The 25,660-nt window shown below is 40.4% G+C and overlaps 1 protein-coding gene across 3 annotated transcripts in view; it reads left to right on the forward strand.

Annotated features, from left to right (window-relative positions):
• GRPR (gastrin releasing peptide receptor) overlaps positions 1 to 25,660 on the forward strand; it is a 40,961-nt gene that overhangs the window by 1,497 nt on the left and 13,804 nt on the right. The gene's annotated exons all lie outside the window — the stretch shown is intronic.

Consider the following 25,660-nt stretch of genomic DNA (forward strand, 5'->3'; position numbering starts at 1 on the left):
GGGTTTTTTTTTTCAGTGGGGGGAGGGAGTCCAGTGTTTTATTCTGGGAAATACTCATATCTGTGAACTGCATTTCTTGTGTGCACATATTGCTTTCAAATTCACATGTATTCATTCTTAAAGATTCATCATCAGTCTTTGAACATTTACCGAGCATCTATTCTGTAAACAACTCTTGCTTGAATGAACCAGTCAGGAAATATCTGCAGGTTGTTCACACGTGTGGCTGCATATATCTTACATACCTCTGAGCTCTAGAAATCGGACCCAGTGATGGATAGACTCCAGAAACATCATGGAGCATATGGTCAAATGAAGAAAAACCGGAACATTGAGCCAGAGCCTATACATTTTTATTTTAAAATCCACGGGATGATATGGTGTTAAAGATACACACGGATTTGAGAGTGTACCAGGAAAGACAGAGAAGCAGCTCTTGAAAGTTTATACTCTGAAGAGAATGTCCTACATTTTAATACATACGATAGTGGATTCTCATTTTGTAGAGGAACAAACAGTCCCCAGGTGATCTGGCTTTGTCAAGTAATGGACAAATAAAGATAGTGTCATCAGTATTTGTAGACATGTGTTTAGACTTAGCTGCCTGAAGTACACTGTTCATTTTCAAAGGTGGAAAAATAACAGCCCAGAGACAAGGTTTGCACATCGGACTGGCCAGACAGGGTTTCTCCGTTCCCGCAGCTCACGTCCAGCTTGCTCTAACCTGAGCGTTTGCCCAGCAGGTGCTAATGGCCACAGGCAGTTTCACACGTTGATCCAGGGGCAGGCAAACTCCCCAGCCCGCAGAAGGTCTGTCTGTGGCTCATGACCAATGGCCCAGGGCACCTCGGGATGAGGACCATTTTCTTGACGGAAAGAGGAGATTTTGCATTCTGGGTTGGTGGGTGCGGAGGTGTTGGGGGGGGGTGGGCAGGGAGAAAAGTGAGGGCGTGGAATGTACAAATGCAGCTGCAGGGAGCTTTCGAAGCAGACCATCGGCAGAAAGGCTCTTTCAAAAGCCGGTTTGCACACTTTGGCAGCTCTAGTGTGCTCTCAGTGACTTTATAGTTACTGTGTGTCCAAGTTCGGAAATTTCCAATTTCCAAGTTCAGAAATTACTATAAGCTTCCGTGTAACTAACTTTTTGTGCTTTGGTAAAGGCTTGAGAAAGCTGATGGCTCACCTGAATCACAGGTACTGCATCTAACCAATTTCAACAAGAATAAGTATTGAGCTAGTTAAATAATATAAAACTATACTTGTCTATCTCGTTTTAAAAAGCTATTGGAGTCTTATAATAACGTCATGAGGTTGGCAGGGCAAACACACACACACAATCTCTATTTTTTCTCAACAAGGTATGATCTATATACAGTAAAGTGAACAAGTGTATAGCTCAGTGTATTTGCACTGTCTTCATAGCAACGTAACCACCACCCGGCTGGAGATATAGAATATCTGGCACCCCAGGAGTTTCTTTTCTGTCTCTTTCCAGTTAATACCCACCCCCAGAGAGAGGCAATCACTATTCTGAGTTCAGTTAACGTAGATTATTTTTGCCGGTTCGTTAATCTCATATAAATAGAATCATACTTCTTATGCTTCTCATGTCTGTGAGAGTCATCTATGTTGGTGCACATAGCAATGGTTTGTTCTTTTTAATTCTTGTGTGGTATTCCACCGTATGAATATATCTCGGTTTGTGTATCCATTCTAATACTGATGGACATTGGGTTGTTTCCAGTTGGGGGCTGCTAATAGCCTACTCTGGATATTCTTATTCATGCCTTTTGGGGTACATGTGTGTTTCTTTCTCTTGGGTCTCAGCCTGGGAATGGAGTCACTGGATCACTGGTGGCATATATTTAGTAAATATCATCAAAGAGTTTTCTAAAGTGCTAGTCTGTATTTGACAGGTTGGTAAAAGGATGAACCAGAGGACCCTCCACACTGGATGATCATCACCAATCATTGGGGAAGCTCAAAAAACATACAGCTTCTTGGCTGCTACCCTAAATCTACTGAATCAGGGTTTCTGAGGTGTGAATGGGCATAGTGATAATCATCCGTCCCCGCCCCCTGTAGGCTCACCAGCAGTGCCAGCACTCATTCCAATCTCCCTTCTACAGTCCTCCCTTCCCCCAGGCAAACTGGAATCTTTGTTAATATGAAAGGAATAACAGTTTTCTGGAAAAGTTGATACTGCTGCCACTGTGTCAAAGGGAGACTTCAAGGCAGTCCCAGAAACCAGAATTCTGGGTTTCACACAGCTGACCATTTGCAGATTTGCATTCAGGCCCCTTTACTTTTGGTCCCTGCCCTACCTCTCCTTTTATGTTTTTTTCCCCTTACACATGCACCTGGTGGTTAAACTGACGAGTTCCTGGCTCTGCTTCCTTGCTTATGGTTTTGTGCACATTCTCCAGAATGCTTTCTCCTTTCCTACATAGAAGATTCTACTCCCCGTGTGATGTATGGGCTGGGAATGGGTGTCAACAGTCCTGCCTTTTAGGCTTTTTGCTGCCATTACTGCCCATTTCAGGGAGTCAGACCAAATCACTAACACTCTGACCTTAGTTGAATCATCTGTAAAGTAATAGAGTTGAGCTAGATTATTTCTAAGGTCTCTCCAAAGTTTTTCAATTCTGTCATCTTGCCTATCACTTGGAATTTGGCACGCTTCCCCCTTAAAGCCCTAAGTGGGACCATTCTAGCCCAAAGTTCCTGACCCTACTCTAAACACAAAGTTCATCATCTGAGACATGAACTATCTTGTGACTTCTTTCATCTTCCTCTTTTGAAGTATTTCACTCATTTGTCTTTTTTTAGCCTCTTATATATTCATTGCTTTAACTTTTCAAGTAGATTATTAAGGATGCTGAGGGCAGAGATTTCTTACACATCCTTATATCTTCCACAGTACCTCACATGGTTCTTTGCACCAAATGTATGATCAGTAACTATTGGTTAATTAAAATTATGGTTAATTAATGCACACTTTTCTTCTCATTCTTATTATTCTTGTCTTTTGGAATTCATCTGAAAGCATACTCCTTAAAATGTTTAAAAACACGGTCACCGGCTTCTTACCTCTTCCTCTCTACTAAGCTGTCATTGTTTGAGTAAATGAGAGAAAAACCTTTCTTTCTGATTCTATAAATAGATTTGGGGGATGAAGAGATGGGTGGATGGATGGACAGAAGAACAGACAGGTGAATGGCTGAGTGGATGGGCAGATGGATGGACAGTGGTTGGATGGATGGATGGATTTTTCTGCATACTGCTCTTTCCTATCAGATGCCCATTTCTGTACTAGGCACGTCAGTATTATGTACATGGAATTTAAGACCTGAATTGGACCCTCAACAGGAGAAGGATGAGGAGAGTTCGTGTTTTCTTTTCCAGTAAATGTAAAGTTTAAAGCTATATTTAATGTTGACAGCATATAATGCCCACGTTATATTGTGCCTGCTTCAGTATTATTTTTCAGTGCTATTTCTGCTAGAATGGAGCTGGCAGAATGAATCCTAAGGGTAGCTGTATACAGGAGTTCCAGTGTAATTGTGATCCTTCTTTGATCCCATGGAAAAGACCATTCATAAGTTTTCCCCTCCCTTGTGATTTGGAATGTGGAAAGAAACAGAAAAGTGTTGCATTTATGCAAACATCTTGAAGTACAGATTCTTCGCATTCATTGCAAGGAATTTATGAGATAATGTAGTTTTCAACCTTTCCTGATATCTCAAGTCACATGGTCGAACATGTTAGCCACTAATCACAGTGGTTATTTAAATTTAAATCTAATTTAAATAAAACTAAAAATTCAGCTCCCTAGTCACACCAGCCACATGTGAAAGGCTCAGTAGCCACATGTGACTCTACTGGACAGTGCAGATACAGAACATTTCCATCACTGCAGAAAGTTCTCTTGGAAAGAAGAGAGTTTGCTCTATGTCTTGGGGTCCAAATCTCCTTTCCAAGATCCATGCTAGCTGATCTCTCATTGAGAGTATCAGGGATTCCTCAGATGGGCAATTATCAAATGCCTCCTAGCTAGCTTACTAGCTCCTCTAGTAAGAGGACACTAAACACAGCTTGGGTGATGTTTGAGCAGCAACAAAGTAGAAGTCATCTTGAAGTTCAAACCCTTGTTTGACAGAGACCGAAAGATGGAATTTGGCCTTGTCACAACAGGTTCAGAGTACAGTCAGACTATAATCCTGGCTTTCCTCGTTCTAAGTCCCAGTTCCTTTGGGGAAAATGGAACCTTTTCTTCAGAAACCATCAAAACACAGAGTCTGATTCCATTTCCCTTCCCTGGACAGCAGGAGCTACTGATCTCAAACCCTACTATTCTGAGGGAAGATAACCTGAGTGACTCCACGGTGGTGCCCTTCTAAGGGGATCCAAATGCTCCACTAATGTTCTAGAGGCCCAGCCTCACGGATTCTAGGGACATTGGCCTTTTTTTGCACAAGAGAAGAAAATTTAATTTCTTGCAAAGCATCTTTTCCAGAAAGTCCCTCTGTTGGAGGGGTTTACATGAGCCAGCAGTCCATAACTTCTCCACAGTATGACTTTTCTGAAGCATACACTGCCTCTCTGGAAAGGAGACTCAACTTGTGTGTTCCCACAGTGACAGATCTGTGGCAGCTCCTGGCAGACTCTGGAGTGCCCAGAGGGCAGATGCAAGGCTCTTTCAACTGGAGTGCTGCAGATAGAAGGGCAAAAAAGAATTTTGACCTTGTCTCTTACATGTTATCTTTTAAAGTGTTAGACTTTTATGTGATTAATTATTTTTCTGGCAACTCAATATGAATGGAGGCAAAAAAAGAAAAAAAAAAAGAAAAAAAAAAAGCACAAACTTGATCATGAAACATACTGCATAGCCTGAAAGGGCTTCCTGGTGAGGTTTTTTGAACTGTACTTGTCAATAACATCCTTTGAAAATAGACTAAATTAGCATTTTTGCACTTGTAAATCCTCCTGGTATGTAGGGTTTGCATAAATTCTCTCTTAATTAAAACACATGTTTTGCAGAATAAAAGAAAAAAATTTCTCCATTCCTCTCTTTCTACCTCCCCGTAATGGAACAAGGGATTTTGTTTACTACAGTCAACTTGGAAATTCTGCTGATTAGTATCTGATATTTGCTGCTACTTGAAAAGATCTGATTTGGGGCGCCTGGGTGGCTTAGTCGGTTAAGCGTCCGACTTCGGCTCAGGTCATGATCTCACGGTCCGTGAGTTCGAGCCCCGCATCGGGCTCTGGGCTGACAGCTAGGAGCCTGGAGCCTGCTTCACGTTCTGTGTCTCCCTCTCTCTCTGACCCTCCCCCGTTCATGCTCTGTCTCTCTCTGTCTCAAAAATAAACATTACAGAAAAGATCTGATTTGCCTAGGAACCTCTAAGAGGCTGCTGGTTCATTTTACACATTAAACATCAGTTTCTATAGGAGGTCTTCATTGGTCACTCAGTCTAAAGGAATGACCAATGCTATTCCATCATCCAGTTTCTTTTTTGGGGTTGACTGAGGTGTAACTCACAAACAGTAAACTTTTAGGTGTACATTTCTCTGAATTTTGACAAACTTACACACCACCAGCACTACAGTCTAGATGTAGAACATTTCCATCACACCCAGATACTCTCCTGTATCTGTGTGGTCTACCCCCTTCCTTCCTCCACCCTCAGCTCCTGGAAATGACTGATCTTTTCCAAAATATCATATAAATGACATTATACAGTGTATAGTTGTTTAAGTCTGGCTTCTTGCAACTCATGTTGTTGCATGTATCAGTAGCTCATTCCTTTTTTTTTTTTTAAGTTTATTTATTTATTTTGAGAGAGAGAGAGCAGGAGAGAAAGAGAGAGAGAGAGAGAGAGAGAGAGAGAGAGAGAGAATCCCAAGTAGGCTCTGTGATGTCAGCGTGGAGGCTGACATGGGCTTGAACCCATGAACTGTGAGATCATGACCTAAGCTGAAACCAAGAGTCAGACACTCAACAGACTGGGCCACCCAGGCACCCCCATTCCTTTTTATTGCTGAGGTAGTATTAAACTGCATGGATATACCACAGTTTGTTTATCCCTTCTTTAGTCAATGGGCATTAGGATTGTTTTCAGTTTTGGGTGATTATGAATTGAGGTATGTCTTCATTTCTCTTAGGTAAATATCATCCAGTATTATTTTCTTGAGAATTATTTTGTTCATTTATTTACTTACTTGTTTATTGTCTATCTTCTACCACTAGAAATATAACCCCCCACACAAAATGGGAGGCTATCTCATTCACTGGCATATTCTCTGATACTAAAACAGTCCCTAACCTGTAGTAGATGCTTGGTAAGTGTTTGTTGAATACCTGAGTGGATGGAAAATGAAGGAAGGAATAAAGAAATGAATGAATTCTGGTAGGTCTTACTCAGAGAACCAGAAATGCTGGATTATGGTTTGTGAATCATGTTCATTCCCTTTGATGGTTAACAAATGACTGCAGTAGAATAGTTATTCTAACTCTAGATGACAAGACCTTATCCAGGTTTTATGGGAACTGTTTGGAGGATGGTTTTTAAGAAAAAACAAGTAAAATTATGAACAAAAAGTTAAGTAGAGCAGTGAATGTTTGAAAATATTTAGAAACATGTTAGATTTGGAAATCACAGTGTTACAAATTTAAATAAGTTGATAAACTCAACAAACATCACAAAATCCAGAAAACATAGTATCTATTAATTAACTGCCTGATACATGTCCATCACACTTCTTTTCTCAGATATTTTGACTTCATCCTCATTTGTCTCCTTTTAAAATCACAATGGTTTGGTGATATTCTTTCCTTTTTTTTTTTTTTAAGTCTATTTATCTATTTTGAGAGAGAGAGAGCATGCACGCATGAGCAGGCGAATGGCAGAGAGAGAGGGAGAGAATCCCAAGCAGGCCCCGTGTTGTCAGCACAGAGCTCCACCTGGGGCTCAATCCCACAAACCGTGAGATCATCACCTGAGCTGAAACCAACGAGTTAGACACTTAACTGACTGATCCACCCAGGCGCCCCAGTGATAATCTTTTCTATAGAGAAATTAGAAAGACAAGTCAGACTTGTCACATGGTTGATTAAAATTGACTTTAAAAAAAAATTTTTTTTGTAATGTTTTTATTTTATTTTTGAGAGAGAGAGCACTAGCTGTGTAAGGGCAGAGAGAGAGGGAGACACAGAATCTGAAGCAGGCTCCAGGCTCTGAGCTGTCAGCACAGAGCCCGACATGGGGCTCAAGCTCACGAACTGCGAGATCATGACCTGAGCCGAAGTTGTCCACTCAACTGACTGAGCCACCCAGGCACCCTGTAAAATTGATTTACTATTAATGAGAGGTTAGAAAAGTTTCTGGGTGCCTCGGTGGCTCAGTCAGTTGAGCATCGGACTCTTGATTTTGGCTCAGGTCATGATTTCATGGTTTGTGGGTTTAAGCCCCACAGTGGGCTCTGCGCTGACCCTGCGGAGCCTGCTCAGGATTCTTGCTCTCCTTCTCTCTCTGCCCCTCTCCCCTTTTCTCAAAATAAATAAGCAAACATTAAAAAAAGATAAAAGTTTATTTCAGCTCCATAACTCATTACTGGTTATGTCATGTATGTTTAGATTATTATAAAATGTTTAAAACTATTTGAGAAAGCCAGTATCAAATTTCTTTCCTACATGGGCCATACAATTTCACGGTATTTAAAGTTTTGTGCCTTGAGTAATCTTATATACTCATTTAATTGATGATCCCCATTAACCTATTTGCCATGGATGCCTTTGTATTATGTTTTAAATTTTCTTCATCCATGTTGGTATTTTGTGGGTATGCATAACATGTGTGACTTTAAACAAATGTCTTTGCTCTTTGTAATTTGGCTACAGGTTTCTGTTCTATGAACACAGACACTCTGATAAATTTGACTTTGCTGATGTATCAGGATTTAAATCTACCATGTTATTTGTTTTTTATTGGTCTCGCCTGTTTCATTATCCTTTTTCCCTTCTTGCCTTCTTTTAAATTAATGAAATATTTTAATTATTCTACCCCTCCCCATAAGTTGAATTATATAAACTCTTCTTAGCATTCTTTTAGGAGCTACCCTACAGTTTACAACATGTATCCTTGACTTATTCGAATTTGCTATAAATTAGTACTTTCCCACTTCCTGGAGAATTCAAGGATCGCAACCCAGGGACACTTTATTTTAATTCCCTCCTGCCTTTTTGCCGGGGGGGGGGGGGGGGGGAGGGATTATTTCTATTTTATATTTTAATTCTCTTTGTATATTAAAACCCACAACTCATTATGTTTACTGTTTTTACATACTTTTTGTTAGTTTTTTTACATTTACTCACATATTTATCTTTAAATTTAAATTTATTCCTATATTTACCTTTTCTGTTGCTATTTCTTCCTGCATCTCTGTGACTTCATCTGAGATCATTTTACTTCGGTCCAAAGAATGCCTTTCAATGTTTCACTCAGTGTTAAGTCTAATGGGGATACATTTTCTATTTTTGTGTGTGAAAACGCCTTTATTTGATGTAATCTGGGGAGGATATTTTCACTGGGCATAGAATTCTAAGCCGGCAGTTCTCTTTCACACTTTGAAGTTGCCATTTATTGTATTCTGATTTCTACTGTGATGACAGATGTCAGTTTTGTTGTTGCTTTTCAAAATTATTGATTTTTCTTTGACTGATTTTAAGATTTTTTCCTGTATCTTTGGTTTTCAGCAGCATTGCTGTGATGCACTTAAGTGGTTTTCTTTGTATTTTTCCTGCTTGAGATTCATAGCTTTACTTAAATCTGTGGCTTGAAGTTTTAGCCAGTTTTGTAAAGTTCTCAACCATTACAACTTCAAATATTGCTTCTGTCTCATTCTCTTTTTCCTCTCCTTTTTTATGCTCTCTTCATATAAATAGGATACTGTAGGTTAACTTCAAGCTTTTCAAGTTTTCTTCCTCCTTTGGTTGTTTTTGCTTTTATTGAAGCAGAAAATTTCATACTAGGGTCAGGCCTCAGTTACTGGGAACTATTTTAATCACATTTTCGTTTCACCGTCTCACCATGTCCCATAAATTTCCTTCTCCTTTTTCCTTATTTTCCAGCTTTTTTTCTCACTGTACTTCAGTCTGGCCATTTTCAGCTCACAAATCCTCTCTTCAGCTGTGTCTAGTCTGCTTCTGAAGCTTCCATTTAATTATTAACTTCAGTTTGGGTATATTGCAATTCTAGAATTTCCATTTTAATTTCTTGAATTAGTCCCAGTATATTTTGAAATCCCTCTCTGGTAACTCTATAAGCCTGTTTCTATTATTGATTTTCTTCTCCTGTGTTTTGGCCATCTTGTTTTGCCTCCTGGTATATGAGGCAATTTTGTTTGACTACCTGATTTTGTATATAATGAATTGTAAATAATTTGAGGCTCTGGATGTTATCCAGAAAAGATTAGCTCTTGCTTCTTGCAGGCAGTTAGGTGGCAGTATACCTGGCCCAACTGGGGACCGTGCAGATTGGAGGCTGAACTTTGGTCTTTGTGAGAATTGGTTCATCCCTCCTCCTGGGGTCTACCCCTTTGGGAATCTGAACTGAAAGCCTGGGGTGTTTACCTCGCCTCCTCTCCTTGGTGGCCCTTGTACTCCATTTATTGACCTCCTTCCTTCTAAAACTGCTGGAAGCTCCACTCAGCTTTATGTCTCTGCTGCTGATTGAAACTTAACAAATGCTTTAAGGGGAAAATGATGCTGAACAATAGCTTCATTCCTTTACCCTCCTCTCCAGGATTTTGGCCCCTTGAATCCTTACTGCCTTGGTATTTCTCTGATGTTTTCAAAGAGATTTTCTAACTTTTATGTTAGGAGAGTTGCTCAGCAACAAGCTAGTCTGCTGTTATCAGAGGTGGAAAATCCCATACCACCTCTCTTAAAGACCTGGTCTGCTGCCCTCAAAACTCTCCATATCCCAGTTCCTCTAAAGAAGAGTACAGAACTCCCTAGCCAGACCTGTAGGATCAGCATTCATAGCCTCAAATTAACTCAGCAATTTAGATTCAGAGAAGTGAGCTCTGGCTAACTTCAAAGTGAGTAAGTGAGGAGTCTCAGCTGAGGCCTGCAGCAGTGGGCCCTGCCAAATATTGTAGGGACATCAAAGCCTCTGGGATCTTTCAACCAAGCCAGGACTCTTAGCCCCAATATGCGGGAGCTAGAGCCAACATTTAGTTATGCAGTGATTGAGAACAGCTAAAATTTCGTGGGAAGGCAAGAGCCAAAATGTTCCTAGGTACATTTCTTTAAACTTCACTTCTTTATTACTTTTTCTTTTTCTTTCTTTTTTTCTTTTCTTCTTTTTTTTTTCTTTTTTGGTATTGTACGCAGACCAATTGGCCAGTGGTAATAGGAAAGAAGTAGAGAGAAAATGCGAAGTGCAGCACATAAAGACATTTATTTCCAGTGTGAGAAGAACTTATTGTGACAATAATAATATGTCCATGTGACTCACTTATTTCTTTATGTTGTGTACATATAAATAGAATAACTACAGGTTAACTTCAAGCTTTTCACGATTTCTTTTTTTCCCATTGGTGGTGTTCTTTGTTTGTTTTGTGTTGTTTTGTTTATCAGGCAGTTTCATACCAGGGTCAGGCCTCTGTTATGAGAAATACGTTAAACACACAAAAAACAATACAAAATTGATGTAAAAACAAAATTACGGTTGTTTCTCCATGAGAGCATATGGGAAACGCTTATTTCTTTCGAAAGAAATGGCAATCAAAACAGATTTTTAAGAATTTCATTATTTTCTTTTCCCTTTCCACGTTAAATGATTGGCAACACCACAGGAGAACAGAAAAATCAGAATTTGGCATCTTTTCTTTCCTAGCTTGTCAGCAGAGGTGAAATTAAAGGTTAAAATGATGGTTTGAGGAAAACATGTCATATGGGATGAAGAGAAGTGTAGTAAATATTTAGTTTTAAGCATTCTTTACTGGTGCTTTAAAAAGACCTGAGACTCTGAAGGGCTATAGTCAAGTATAACTAACTTGGGGATCCAGAGACCCAGGTTCTAGTCTTGGTTCTCAGCTAACCAACCATGGGACCTCTGTGGGCACTAGTTTCCTCTTCCATATGTGAAGGAAATGGGACTTGATGACTCCTAAGTTTTCTATTCCATAATTATATAGAAAACAGCTTTGTCCTTAAACATGTACTCATATGTCTGACCATGATAAAAGCACTTCATAGACTGACCCAGCATCGTCTATTCTGAGAGTGCCTCACAAAGGGGAATGTAATAGGTAAATATCATTCTATTGTTCTTTGAGGGCTTTACCTGGGTATAGCCTGCTTCCCCAACCAGAATTTTAAATCCTTAATGGTCACGGACTTTTATATCCATAGTGTCAGGCAGAGCCTGAGATACTAAATTCGTACTTACCTTGCTGATAAGGTCACTAAGCATCCTAAACAATGAGTGTTTGATACTGGAAAACCAACAGCAAAGGTCAGTGGCCTATTGTCTTCATTATCACAAATTAATAAGCCTAACAGGCAGAGTGCCATGCGAAATGGAAGACAGGCTCTCTCCTCCATTTAAAGAAGGAACCAACAATTTTGGTATGAACAGGCAAGAGAACAACAGAATGCTATCCATGTTCACACATTCAGTGCACATAGGCCAGGTGCCGGTAAACATTTTTTGTCAAGGGCCAGATAATATTTTCAGCTTTGTGGGCCATAAGGTCTCTGTTGGAACCACTCAACCGGCCATTATAGCATGAAAGCAGCCATAGGTATTATGTAAGTAAATGGGCATAGCTGTGTTCCAGTAAAAACCTATTTATTGACACTGAAATTTGAATTTCATGTACTTTTCACATGTCACAAAATGTGATTCTTCTTTCTTTTTCAAGTTTATTTATTTTGAGAGAGAGAGAGACAGAGAGCAGGTGGTGGAGGGGCAGAGAGAGAGGGGCAGAGACAATCTCAAGCAGGCTCCGCACAGGTAGCACAGATGTGGGGCTCAAAATCACCAACTGTGAGATCCTGACCTGAGCCGAAACCAAGAGTGGGATGCTCAACCAACTGAGCTACTCAGGCACTCCTGATTTTTCTTTGATTTTTTTCCCCAACCATTTAAAATATAAAAACTAGGGTGCCTGGGTGGCTCAGTCAGTTAAGTGTCCAAATCTTGGTTTCGGCTCGGGTCAGGATCTCACAGTTCGTGAGATCAAGCCCTGCATTGGGCTCTGCACTGACAGGGCAGAGCCTGCTTGGGGTTCTCTCTCTCTCTCTCTCTCTCTCCACCCCCCCTCTGCTCCTCCCCTGCTCACGTGCTCTCTTGCTCTAACAAAATAAATAAATAAACTTTATAAATAAAATGTAAAAAGTATGCTTAGCTCATGGACCGTATGAAAACAAGCAAGCAGAGGGACAGATGTGGGCAGTAGATCCTTAGTTTGCTGTCCCTGACGTAGAAGTGTGTGTGGGTGTTTGCTGAGGCAGTCACTCAGCAGTGGGTGTTTACTATTTTTTTTTACTTGAGTAGAGTTGGCACACAATGTTACCTTAGTTTCAGGTGTACAGCTTACTGATTTGACAAGTTTAAACATTATGCTGTGTTCACCACAAGTACAGCCACCCTCTGTCCCATTACGTCACTATTACAATATCAAAGTAGGACCTAGGGGAATCCATGACCCCTGTCCAGTCAGCCAGGACAGATTTCCAAGGGGATTTAGTCAAGACAATATAATAAGAATCAGCTGTGTATGAGGCATTGTCATATCATGCACATTTGCTTTCAGATCAAAAATTGAGAGTCAAAGCAACCACATATCTTTAAGATATGTGTCTTTTCCAGTGTGCCCTGGGTCCTCTGTGATACTAACAGTTGTGTAAATGAAGAAAATGAGAGAGTTTAAAATCAAGGCTGAGCTGGATTCCAGCTCACATGGATAGTGGGCATGGGGGCAGAGGCTTCCCGCTGCTCACGGGGTAGTAAAGATGTGACCAGGCTCTGCTCTTCTCCCTACCTCCTCAGAATGTTTCACCGTCGCACCTGGTGCTGCCTCCTCTAAGGTCTTTTCATGTAAGCAAGTGACTTCATGTTAAGCAAGTCCCTTTAAAAGTATTCAAAAGGGGAATTGTGCTCAGGGAGAATCATCTCCTCAGTACCTCCAGCAACTCTTCTGGGCTTGAAATGGTTAGAGAAATAAGAAGTGTTTGGGCCATAAGAGATCTCTTGGGAAAAGGCTGTTAGCACTTTTCTACTAAAATGTTTAACTGAAAAAAGTCATTCAAATGAACTGTCTAGACCACCTTCCTTGATGATATCTTTGCTGACTCAAAGCAAACTTTTTCAGTTGATTCTTAAGATGCCCCCAAAGTTGCCTGGTGACAAACTTACAAATTTTTCTTCCCTCCTTCCGTCCCTCCCCCCTCCTTTTGCCTTCCTTCCTTCTGCTTGTTGTGGAAAAATATACATAAAATTTACTACTTTGATCATTTTGAAGTGTACAGTTCTGTGACATTAAGTACATTCACATGGTAGTGTGACCTTCACCGCCATCCATCCCCAGAATTTGTTTCATCTTCCCAATCTGGAACTCCTACCTATTAAACAGCAACTGTCCTCCCTCCCTCCCTTCCTTCCTTCTTTCATTGTATTTTTTTCTCTTTTATTGTTAATTTTTGAAGGTCACATTTAGTGGAGCACTATTCATAGTGAAGACAAATTCAAAAGCATTGAATTTGAAAAGATGTCTGAGGGGCACCTGGGTGGCTCAGTCAGTAAGCTTCTGACTTCAGCTCAGGCCATGATCTCACGGTTTGTGAGTTCGAACCCTGCATTGGACTCTGCACTGACAGCTCAGAGCCTGGAGTCTGCTTTGGATTCTGTGTCTCTCTCTCTCTCTGCCCTTCCCCCACTCACACTCTGTCTCTCTCTCAAAATAAAATACACATTAAAAAAAAAATTTTGGAAAGATGTTTGAGTTTGAGCCCTGGCTCTTCTAATTGTCAACTGTGTGACTTTGGGCAAATCACTCTATAGGTCTCAGTTTTCTGATCTGTAAAATGGGGATAAGGGTATTTACTTTTAAGATATATAGGACTATTGTAACTTTTGAAATGGTGAAATGAAATAATGTGTTGACTTCTTTTTGAAATGTTAGAATTCCTAGTCAAAAGAGTGAATGTAATTAGCATGACTGTTATTTAAAGTTCATAAGGTTGCTGAGAGGATGTTGAAATCTCAACCAGTTGATAATCAGTGGACAGTCCTTTCTTTTCATGAAATGCAGTAGCCTTTCATTTAGATAGTGCTTCTGGTTTTCAAAGTGCTTTTGAAACACCTCATTTAGCCCCTCCTTACAGCGAGCAAGGTTGATATCATTAGTTCCATTTCACAGATGAAGTAAACAGAGATCTGAAAATCTCATAGTTTAAGATCTGGACTTAGGACCTCTGTTCAAACCCTGGCTCTGTCACTTGGTAGCTATGTCGCCTCAGGTGACTTCACTTTTTGTGCCTCAGTTTCTCCACCTGTAAGTAGAGGATGACAGCAGTAGTACCTACTTCCTTACACTGATATAAGAGATTCAGAAAGTTAATCCGCGATAAGTGTTCAGAGCTATACCCCGAACATAGTGCTGTATAAGTTTTTCTTAAATAAAAATAAATAACATTAAAGTAAAGAAAAGGAAACTGAGACAGCACACTATGCAAAAATAGCTAATTATCGAAGTGGATGTAGAATGCAGGGCTCCCAGTCTCCATCCCGTCCCTCTCTCTCTCTGTGGTGGGCTCCTTCACCACATGGGTATAACTCTCTAACACTGCCAGGATCAACCTTCTGGGCCAGGGGACCCAATAAGCTACAAAGCTGAGTCAACATTTCACCATGTACAAAGCCTCTCACAAAAGGTTATTTAAATATAGTGCTGTTAAATTTTTATAATTAGACACAATGACTCATATGCCATGATGGTATTTTTGAGCTTTAATAATTCTTATTTAAAAAAAAAGAGGGGTGCCTGGGTGGCTCGGTTGGTTGAGTGTCTGACTCTTCATTTTGGCTCAGATCATGATCTCATAGTTCCTGATCTCATAGTTCCTGAATCTGAGCCCCACATCAGGCTCTGTGCTGATAGCACAGAGCCTGCTTGGGATCTTCTCTTCCTCTCTCTGTTCCTCCCCCACTTGTGCTCTCTCTCTCTCTTTCTCAAAATAAATAAACTTAATACAAAATTTTTTAAATTCTATTTTTATCTCCAATAATTTGAAGTATATTTAAAAACTAATAATATCCCTGATATTTCATTTTTTGTATATGTGTTTGAGAAACTGACAGGACCGGGAGAAGAATTTACATATCGGTCACTATTGGTGGCGTACCCATATCCCTCGCACTCCCTGGAGGTCACTTACACCGCTGGGTTGGCTGTTTCTCTCTGAGTGAGAGTGATATCTGGCCATGGGAAGGTTTGGGGCAGGGGGAGCACTCCAGAGTTAACACTAGAAGACCATCCTCAACCAGAGAGGGATGGGAATCAATGGGAAACACCTTAGCTTCCTCACCCCTTGGTGGCACAGTTCTGGAATGTGCTCACCAGTCTCTCAAGGGGTCCCCAGCAGGCCTGTGCTCCAGTTGCCTGGAGTGGTACTCGTTATTGGCTTCCATTCCCTCCCTGTCCCACTTCCCTATTCCCTCCCTGTGCTTCCTGGGATCCCCTCCCAAACTACTTGCGCCTAAATCCCCGTCTCGGGGTCTGTTTGGGGGTGAATGACAATTTAGGAAGACAATTTATTACCCCAAGTCTACTTTACCTTCTACCCTAGAGCATGGGTGATTTTTCTCTGGCTTTGTGATTTTTCCCCACTCTCTGCTCTCTTTTGTGTTACTCAGTAGAGTAAATGCAGGTTATGTCTAACTGCAGCTTGCAAGTGAGATTTATAAACATTCTTCAAACTTTTTGGCTCATAAATTGCTGAAAAAGTCTAACAAGTTATAAATATATGTTCTTCCATCCATAACATTTTTGAGGAATGGCCTCCGAACAACTTGTGCCAGGATGTTTGCACACCTACTGAAATCTAACTGGGTTACTGCTCCTTGGTCAGTTTAAACATATCCACTGGCAACTGTAATATTTCATCCTGCTTCCACCCCTTCTGACGGATTCCCTTACAGGATTAGCCCTGAGCTTCGGAATTGGTCATCCTGCTGAAACCTGCTTTGGGCCCAAGGGTCAATAGTTGCCCAACTGCTTCTGCCAGAGAAGTCCAATAATTGCTTCTCTCTTTCATTTTATACTTCAGCTCCTCCATCCCCCATATGCCAACAGTACCTGCCCTTCCGAACCTTTCCCATGACAGCGCCTCTTCCCCAGCCTAGTGCCAGCCTCTGGATTGTAGAGCTTCCCTGACGCCCTTTTCAGCTGGGTTCCAAAGTCTCATTCGGATGGCCTCTTTAGGCCCTGAGGTCTCTGAGTTTATGAGAGAGCTCGGACCTCACTCTAGGCGCAGGCCACAGGGAATGTCAGGGTGTGTATACGGCAGTGAAAGAGTCCCGAGATTCAGTGTAACAGACTCAAGGAAGAAAGGACTTTTATGCCTGTCTGGAAACACGGTGCTTTCACCATGGACGCAGTAGGTAGGGAACAGACATTCTAATCATTTCTTTGCTTTTCTCCCTTAATTTCAATGCCAGCAAAAAGGAGAAGAATTTGCTACCCCAAAATGTGCCTCTTTGGCATGAGGATTATTTTAGGCAGATTATTTAAGAAACAGCAGGCACAGGACAAGCTCTGAAAACCCTAATCAAAGTTATCCTTTTGGTAAGAGACATTTCCATTTATAAGGGAAATCTCCATCTGTAAGGGTGTGTCTGTCTTTGTACCAGGGAGAGGATGACTCTAAATCTCTAGGAGCTCCTATCTCCTATGGAGAAGGCCAAGATTTAGATCTGCATGACAATCTTACTCTTGTTTACTATACTTTTCCTGGTTAACCTCCCATACCTGTCCCCCCATCTTCCTTTGCCTTTAACTGGAAATGGTACTTAAGATGGAGGCTTGGGTCATTTGGGGGAGTTACTCCATTTTCCTGGGCCTCTCCTATGGGTATAGGAAGTATATAGGATATTAAACTTCTATTTGTTTTTCTCCTATTAAATTGTCTTTTGTTATGGGGGAGTGGGTGGGTCTCGGCCAAGAACCTAGAACAGCAGGGAGAAAATTATTTTTCCTCCTCTACACCAGAAAGCCCAGGCTGCCTGGTCAACCACAGGATCATCATGATAGGAAGACGCCTGCGTGGGCTCAAATCTTGTCTCCAATGCTTGGCACTAATGGCCTTGGAAAAGTTACTTTGCCTCAGTTTCTTCATCTGTAAAAGAACAATAATATTAGTACCTACTATAGAGAATTGTTATGAAGATAAAACAGTGATAATTTAAACAAAGCTCATAACATAGTTACCTGATCCATAGTAAGTCTCCCACAAGTTTTAGCTACTGTTGTTGTTAACAGAATCAATCTAATTGAAACCCAGGTACACAATACTCTTCCTCTTCAATCTGTTGCAAGAAAGAACTTCCCACATGGTAGTTGCAAAGTAAGCCTTTGAAGAAGTAAATAGAAGTGTGGCTGCCTGCAGCCCTTGCCCCTCCAGTGGCTCCTCCATCTGCTGGAGGAATAAACAAAACTTGTTTATTGGAATAAACAAAAGAGATCCTTCTTTCTACAATCAGAGGTCGGGCTTTCCATGCAGGGAAAGTGATCGCATTGACGTCAAGCCAAACTACAGAGGGAATGACTGCTATGCACGCCCCTCCCCAAAGCAGGGTTTGCTCTCAGGGAAACCATATGTGCCTACAGGGAAAGAACACAATAGAGGGGGAATTGCAGTTCACAAACTTCAGGACTTTACTCAGAGATGGACCTGTGTGGATCCATGATCTGTGTCTTGATCTTTCTCTGAAGAAAATGAGAAAAAGAAAAAGTATGACTACACTTTATAATATGGATCATGACCCTCTGCCTTCACCTGAGTTTAAAGCTCGCTTCCTCCCAGGGCAAGGAGAGAAGTCTCAGCTGCTGACTCTTAGAAAACTCCCTGAAACATTTGCTAAATTTTCCGGAAAGTATCTTACTGGATAACGGACAACAAAGTGGGGTTCATGCCCTCTAGGAGAGGTGCAACCTGATCTAACAGGTAAGGAGGAAAGCTTCAAAACTTATATTTATATTGATTTTTTATTTAAAAGAAAAGATGAACTAAATATTGGTAATATGTAGTGTCCAAACTGAGGCTCACTCTCTCCCCGAGTCCACATCAGAGGATCCCTTATCACGTGCAGCTCAGGTGGCAGGAAAACAGGTCCCACCATATAGAAGGCTCAACAATGGCACCCTATTCTTCCCTGCACTTTCAGGTTTCGGAGAGGTTTGGCAGATTGCTGTGTATTTTGTTTTGTTTTGTTTTTTTTGTATGATCTAGTTTTAATTAAACTAACCTCCCCAAATGGACAAGTGACCTAAAAATATTCCTACAGAACAAAACAGAGCAAAACAAAACCCCACAGATTATAGATGATACTAAAATTGCAAGCCCAAGAGAACAATATGAATATAACAAAAAAGACAATTCCCTCATTCCTAGTATAGGCACTAATCAGACATGACACATTCAGTCACATTATAATTATAATAAAGTTTTTCTGATGACAAAAGGGTTTATAGTCAATAAAATATATAACACGTTGTTTTAAAATTGTTATTTTACTCTTTTATCTTTTTTAAAATTCTGTATTTTAGCATGTTTTCTCCCTTGTTTATGAACTTCTGTATAATACCCACCCACATTCAACAATTAGCATTCCCTAGACATTGTTCTTGCTCTCCAGTGTGAGACATACACATGTTTGTTTGTTTTGTTTTATTTTGTTGAATTCTGGAAAGTAAGGTACAAATATCCTGACCTTTCACTCCTATTTCGGTGTGTTTCCTAAGAACACGGACACTCTTCTGCACAACCCCAATTCCATTATCACACCTACTGAAATTAACAATAATTCATTAATAGAATCTAATATGTAATCATATTTCCCACATTTTCCAAAAAAATGTAATTTATTACCTTTTTAAAAAAAAATCCAGGATCAAATTACGGTATATACATTGCATTGGGTTGTTATATTTTGTTTTTCTGGTGTCGTTGAGATATAATTGACACATAACATTGTATAAGTTTAAGAGGCATAACATAATGATTTGCTGTATGTATATATTGTGAAAAGGATTACTTATTATACCTCTTTAATCTCCTTTGAGGTATAACAATAACTCCCCTATATTCTTCTAAAAAATGATGTGGACTGTTTTGATGACTCTAAGCCAGTTATCTTGTAGCATGTGCCAGAATTGGATTTGTCTGATTGTTTCTTCATATATAGATTCAGATTAAAAATTTGGAGCAAGACAACTGCATTGGCAATGTTGTGTTTATCCCACTGCATTATATCAGGAGGCACATGATCTCAGATGGTCCCATTATTGGTGATGCTAAATTAAATCAGGGCCAAATTATGAATTTCATGGGCCCTTGGTATTTTTACCTTTATAGGACCCTTTCTCCGCAAAAAAAATATTAAGAATTCTATTTTATAATTATTTCAGCATAAAGATAAATATAATCCAAGATGCATTGTATTCATTTTTTTCTTCTGGTTTTTAAAAGAAATTAAAACACTTTTCTAAACTCCTACAAGTATCATGGGCCCTAGACCTTGTGCCTAGTTGGACTATCAGAGAAGCTCACTCTGGATTTGACCACTTGGTTAAAGGGGTGACTTTTGGAGCTCCCCAACATAAAGGTACATTTTCCTCTTTGCGGGTAGATAGTAGTCTATAGGGAGACTCTTTGAGACTATGTGAACATCCTATTCCCCTAAAACCTCTTCCTCAGCAGTTTAATCACTTTTGCCAGAATCATTGAAGGTTGTGGTTATGATCTTCTTTTAAGGGATGAGAATATTGAAGTGCAAAGAGCCCATGATTTGTCCAAGACCGTAAATCTAGTTGGTAGAATCACCATTAGGAAGCTCTGCTCCCAAGTCCACATTAGAGCCCAGAGAAGACTGGAGTATATTAAGAAGGAGTGAAAAGAGCATTGGAGTTATTTGGCCTGGAGAGAAGAACAGGAAAGAATAACTGTAATCTGTTACACACTTAAAGATAATGGCTGGATGGGCACCAAGGATCAGCAAGTTCTCCATTTGCAAAAATGCTCAAAGAGAGAGAAGATTCCATGACTCTGGATTATAGTCATTTTACAAGTCAGCTAATAATTGCCTCACATTTCTTCAGAAAAGTCCCTGGTGTTATTCTCAGGAGAAAATAGAACCAATGTTTAATACTCTTGTCAAATCTGATTAGGTATTAGGATTCTAATTTAAATGCTGACGATGTGCCAATTACCTAGAGACCGTTTAATTACTTTAGTTTTCTCTTCACCTCAGTCCGCCACAGGTAGTGTGCATCAGGAGAGTTGAAAATAGTGTTGTTCAACAACTCCTACAGACCTCAATAGGTAATTACAAATGAAGGCTGAAATGCTGGGTCCCTAAAAATAAACAAAGTGCCCATATTTGAATAAAAGACATACTTTTCTGTGGGCAAAGGTTTCCAACCTGGATGTGGGAGCTGGCTACTTCTACTTGCCAAAAATCTCTTTGAGACATTACTCTCATTCCACAGAATGTTTTTGACCTTTCCAATGTTTGCATAGGAAAAATGGTGCACAGATGTTTTCAGGAGCGGGAAGCAATTGTCTTGAGGCCCATGGTATCAGGAGTGAATCTGTCAGTCTGTGGAAGAATGAATTTTACTAAGTATGTAAAAGTGAATCTACTCTCATTTTTGAGAAGTTGGAAATAAGAGACACACCTGCAAGACACATATTATTATCAATTAATTAGCAAGTATGCACTGAGCCTCTGCTTTGAAGTAAGTGGCATGCAGAACAAGAGACCTGGAACATTTTTAGTGACACAGAAGGAAGAGAAGAGAAAAAGATGTTCTAACCTCAGGACATTTATTAGAAAGTCAGGTAGAAAAGACATACCCACGGAAAGCTAGCAAACAATTCAAGATGGTGCATAGCAAGCATTATGTGAAAGGAATCAATAATCCTCTCATGAAATTAGACAGGTTAGGAGAAAGAACAGGAATCATGGAAGCCTAGATTGGGCAGCAAAATCTTTATCAAGATGATACTTATCAACTGGAATTTGAAAGGACAGGATTCAGATGTATGGAGACTCTGGGATTGGGCAGAAAGAAAGAAGGCAGGAAAGCAGTGGAGACTTTAGGAACAGACCATGGACTAGTCTATCTCTTGGGTACAATTAAAGTTGACAGCTCATTCTCTCAGAGGGCAGCAAGTAGGGGGTGATATATGCGAAACGATACTGGAAATAAATCTGATGATAACTTTTTTTTTTTAATTTTTGTTTATGTTTATTCATCTTTGAAAGACAGAGACAGAGCACAAGCAGGGGTGGGATGGAGAGAGAGGGGGACAAAGATTCTGAAACAGGCTCCAGGCTCTGAGCTGTCAGCACAGAGCCCGACGTGGGGCTCGAACTCACAAACTGCGAGATCATGATCTGAGCCTAAGTCGGACGCTCAACCGACTGAGCCACCCAGGCGCCCCTGATGATAACTTTAAATGTCCGTCACGTCTAACTGTTCTAGATAAGGCTCTTTTGTTGACAAAGAACAGAAGCCACTCAGAGTAACTCAGGTGAAAAGGGAATGGGAGAATTCTAAGATTGTAACAGGAGACCTCTCGTACATTCCAAAGCAGTTCATGTGCCAGAAACCAAGGACCCTCTGTTTGACTTAGGGCCGCATCATCTCAGCTTCTGCTTTTATGTCTGGCTCTTTCTTTCTCTTTCTCTCAGTCTACCTATGCTGCTCGTTCATCTTGCACACGGTTAAAATATGCCCAATCCCTTCCCTGGCATCAAAATCTTTTATTTCCAGCATCTGTTATTGACTACATGACTACATCCTCTCATTTTTTTCAGTTTAAATGCTCAAGAGAGAGGCTTAGTAGCTGGACAGGCAGTTCACTGGCTGCTTTAGATTAAGTAGCCACCCCAGTCCAACCAGCCATCACTCCTAAACAAGAACTCCCCCCCCCCCCCGTGGTGTCTCCTGTCTAAACCAGAAGAAGAAATAGACTGATATGTTCCATGTTCTAGAAAACCATTAGACTTCCAGGGAACATTTGGTGTGTTCCAGACGCATTAGGGAAACCTCTGCTGTTTCTCTGCTTCTAAGAAGGATTTACCCAAAGCTTTCTTCTAAAAGAGCTGTGACACCCTGAAAGGAGTTGGTCCTCAATTGAATGCTGATTCCACCACCTCTAACAGTGAACTTCGGTTTGTCCCCTGTAGAATGAGGATAATAGCACCTATCTGTTGTCTGGAATGTAAGTGAGATAATGTAGATGGTATTCTCTGCTTGGCACACAGCAAGAGCTTAGTAAATGGGATTTCTTTAATTACTGTGATAATTTATGAATATTCTAAAACCGAAAATTGTGGTGCATTTTTACTTATTTAAAAAAAATTGTTTTTAGGTTTATTTACTTATTTTGAGAGAGACAAAGACAGTGTGAATCAGAGAGGGGCAGAGAGAGAGGGAGACCGAGAATCCCAAGCAGGCTCCAGGCTCCGTGCTGCCCGCACAGAGCCCTACGCAGGGCTTGAACTCACAAAACCATGAGATCATGACCTGAGCTGAAACCAACTGAGCCACCCAGGCACCCCTTTACTTATTTTTTCCCCCTGATAATGATTTATTTTTTCTACCTGGATACAAGAACTCTTTTTATAACCTTGAAGTTTATAAATTTGCCACAGTATATCTCAGTGTGGAGCTTTCTTTTTTTTTTTTTTTAATATAATTTATTGCCAAATTGGCTAACATACAGCAAAAACAGTGTGCTCCTGGTTTTGGGGGTAGATTCCTGTGATTCATCGCTTACATACAACACCCAGTGCTCATTGCAACAAGTGCCCTTCTCAATGCCCATCACCCATTTTCCCCTCTCCCCCACCCCCCATCAGCCCTCAGTTTGTTCTATGTATTTGAGAGTCTCTTATGGTTTCCCTCCCTCCCTCTCTGTAACTATTTTTTCCCCTTCCCTTCCCCCATGGTCTTCTGTTAAGTCCCTTTACTTGTTTTTTAATTGTACAAGTGAAATATGAACGTATCTGAATATTTAAAAGCAATTCCTCGACATTATAGTATTTCACTGTAAATATACTCATGGTAAATATTTTAAGGCATGTTTTTAATAAATACAGTCTTTTTAAAACCACAGAACTGCCATGCCATTATCGCACCCAGTATATTAAAAATAACTCCTTAATATCACCAGTACTAAATCTGAATGATTTTCTGATTTGATTTTCCTCAATAGTCTCAAAAATATCTTTTTATGGTTGTTTGGTTTGAATCAAAATCTAAAAGGAGTCTACACTTTGCACTGAATTGATATGTATGACACATCTCAGTAGGTCTATAACCATTTTCCCTCCTTTTTTAAAAACTTTTTTCTCCCTCCTTTTTTATGCCATATATTTGTTGAAAAAAAAATGGAGTCATTCCTACAGAATTTTCCAATTCAGGATTGGACTGTATCTTCATGGCATCATTTAGCAGATTCTTTTATCTTCATATTTCCTGAAAACTGGTATATAGATCTAGAAGCTTATTTAGATTTAGATTCAAACTATTTTTCTGGCAAAACTATAAAAGTAATGCTTTTATACTATCTTTTATGTTTAAAAGTTATGAATTTGAAATAGCAGCTCAACAGTTCCCATGGCATTTTGTACTTAGGAGTACAAGATTCTCAAGAGGGAAGGAGGTAAGCCATTCACTCTGTTTTCTGCCTCATGCAGGAGTGAATCAGCTTCACTTCACTTGGAGTAACTTAGATTACTACTTTATCTCTAATTGATTTATTAGAGATATCTTTGGCTAGAGATGTTCATGTACCTTTAAAGATATTAATTCCTTACCTACATACTAGGAATAAAAATGTTTGAGATGAACAGTAACTAGAGAAAGTGCCAGAAGAAAATTGAACTTCCTTTGAAGTTTTTATGTTAGTGTGTTAATTGTTTACAATGAACTAATTTATGGATGGAAAAGCAAACCCAGGTACACTAAAGTGGGGCTATAGTATTGTTCTAGAATGCCGGGGATGTCCATTAAGTAAGAGCCCTCTCTTTTCTACCTAAGCTGGGAAGAGAGAGCTAGATAAAGAAATAGAGAATGATAAAAATAATTGCTTCTATGCCGGATAAAGCTGTTTGGAGATTGTGACTTAGGTCCACAGCAATAATGAACTTGCAAACACCTGATCTCCTATATTACATGTGCCATTTCCCTAGTCAGGGGCAATTAGACAACCATGGGCCTCTCTGAGCCCAGAGTACATGCCAGGTTCTTTTTCTCAAATTCACCTCTTAATAACTCACTCCCCTTTCCCTGGAGGGAGGCAGAAAGTGAATGAGGAATCAGGGTGCAGCAAAGAGTGGTAACCCAATGGGAGCTTAATCAACATGGAAGCAAGTGGAAATAAGTGTTTCCCCCATCACCGAAGTCTATCATATAATAGAGTATCAGTGGTAGAACCAGTTTTAACACAGCATTTTCAGCAATGAACACCCTCACATTTAGTTGGTCCCAATTCACATCAACTTCCACACTATAGCAGCTCATGTGCTAGGTGTTGTGTTGTATGGCAAGTTGTGGCAGATATTGAGCTGCTCTGCTCAGACCTCCCTTGATCAAAAGATTCACTACTCAGCTGCAGGGACAGTAGTTATCTGATAGCCTGTGGCTGTCAGTCCCTTCAGGGTCCACTTCAGCTTTCAAGCTATGGTCATGCTCTTTGTGGACAGTTCCCACCCAGTGACTTTACCAGAGAGTAACTGAGGTCACACTCCTTTTGGGTGGCCCCAGCCCATGACTAGGCAAGGTGGTGATACAAGGGCCTGGCAATTTCTACCCAAGACAGGACTTCTCCACTGGACAATCTTTGGTACCATTAGGCTGGCATAGGGTGACCAGCTGTCACGGTTTGCTGGGACTGAGAGATTTCCTAGGATGTAGGATGTTCAATGCTAAAGCTGGGAAATTTCCAGACAAATTAGGATGGTTGGTCACTTTCACTGGTGTAGACCTTGTCAGGTCTGCATTGGGGTCTGACAGCTACCCTCCATCTAATCTTGCTTCCTTCCCTTTTGCCTTTCACAGGTAAGACTCCCCACTAAGCCTCTTATCCTTCTGGTTTCCTCTCAATGTCTGCTTCCCAGAGCATTCAGCCCAAGTCTGGGGCACATATAGCACAGACACCAGGAGGAACCTAAATACTGCAAGAGGGCAGGGGAAAGATTAATTTGACACTTACAGGGATGCTTCTGATATAACATTTTCAGTGGGCTATTTGTTCTGCACCCTTTGAAAAAAAGAAGAGGCATGTGTAAATACTCAATGACTTCAGGTTCCCTGAACTGCACTCGAATACTCAAAATGAAGGCTTTGCCAAAAA

The sequence above is a fragment of the Prionailurus viverrinus genome, chromosome X (genome assembly GCF_022837055.1).
Source record: "Prionailurus viverrinus isolate Anna chromosome X, UM_Priviv_1.0, whole genome shotgun sequence".
NCBI classification, from domain to species: domain Eukaryota; kingdom Metazoa; phylum Chordata; class Mammalia; order Carnivora; family Felidae; genus Prionailurus; species Prionailurus viverrinus.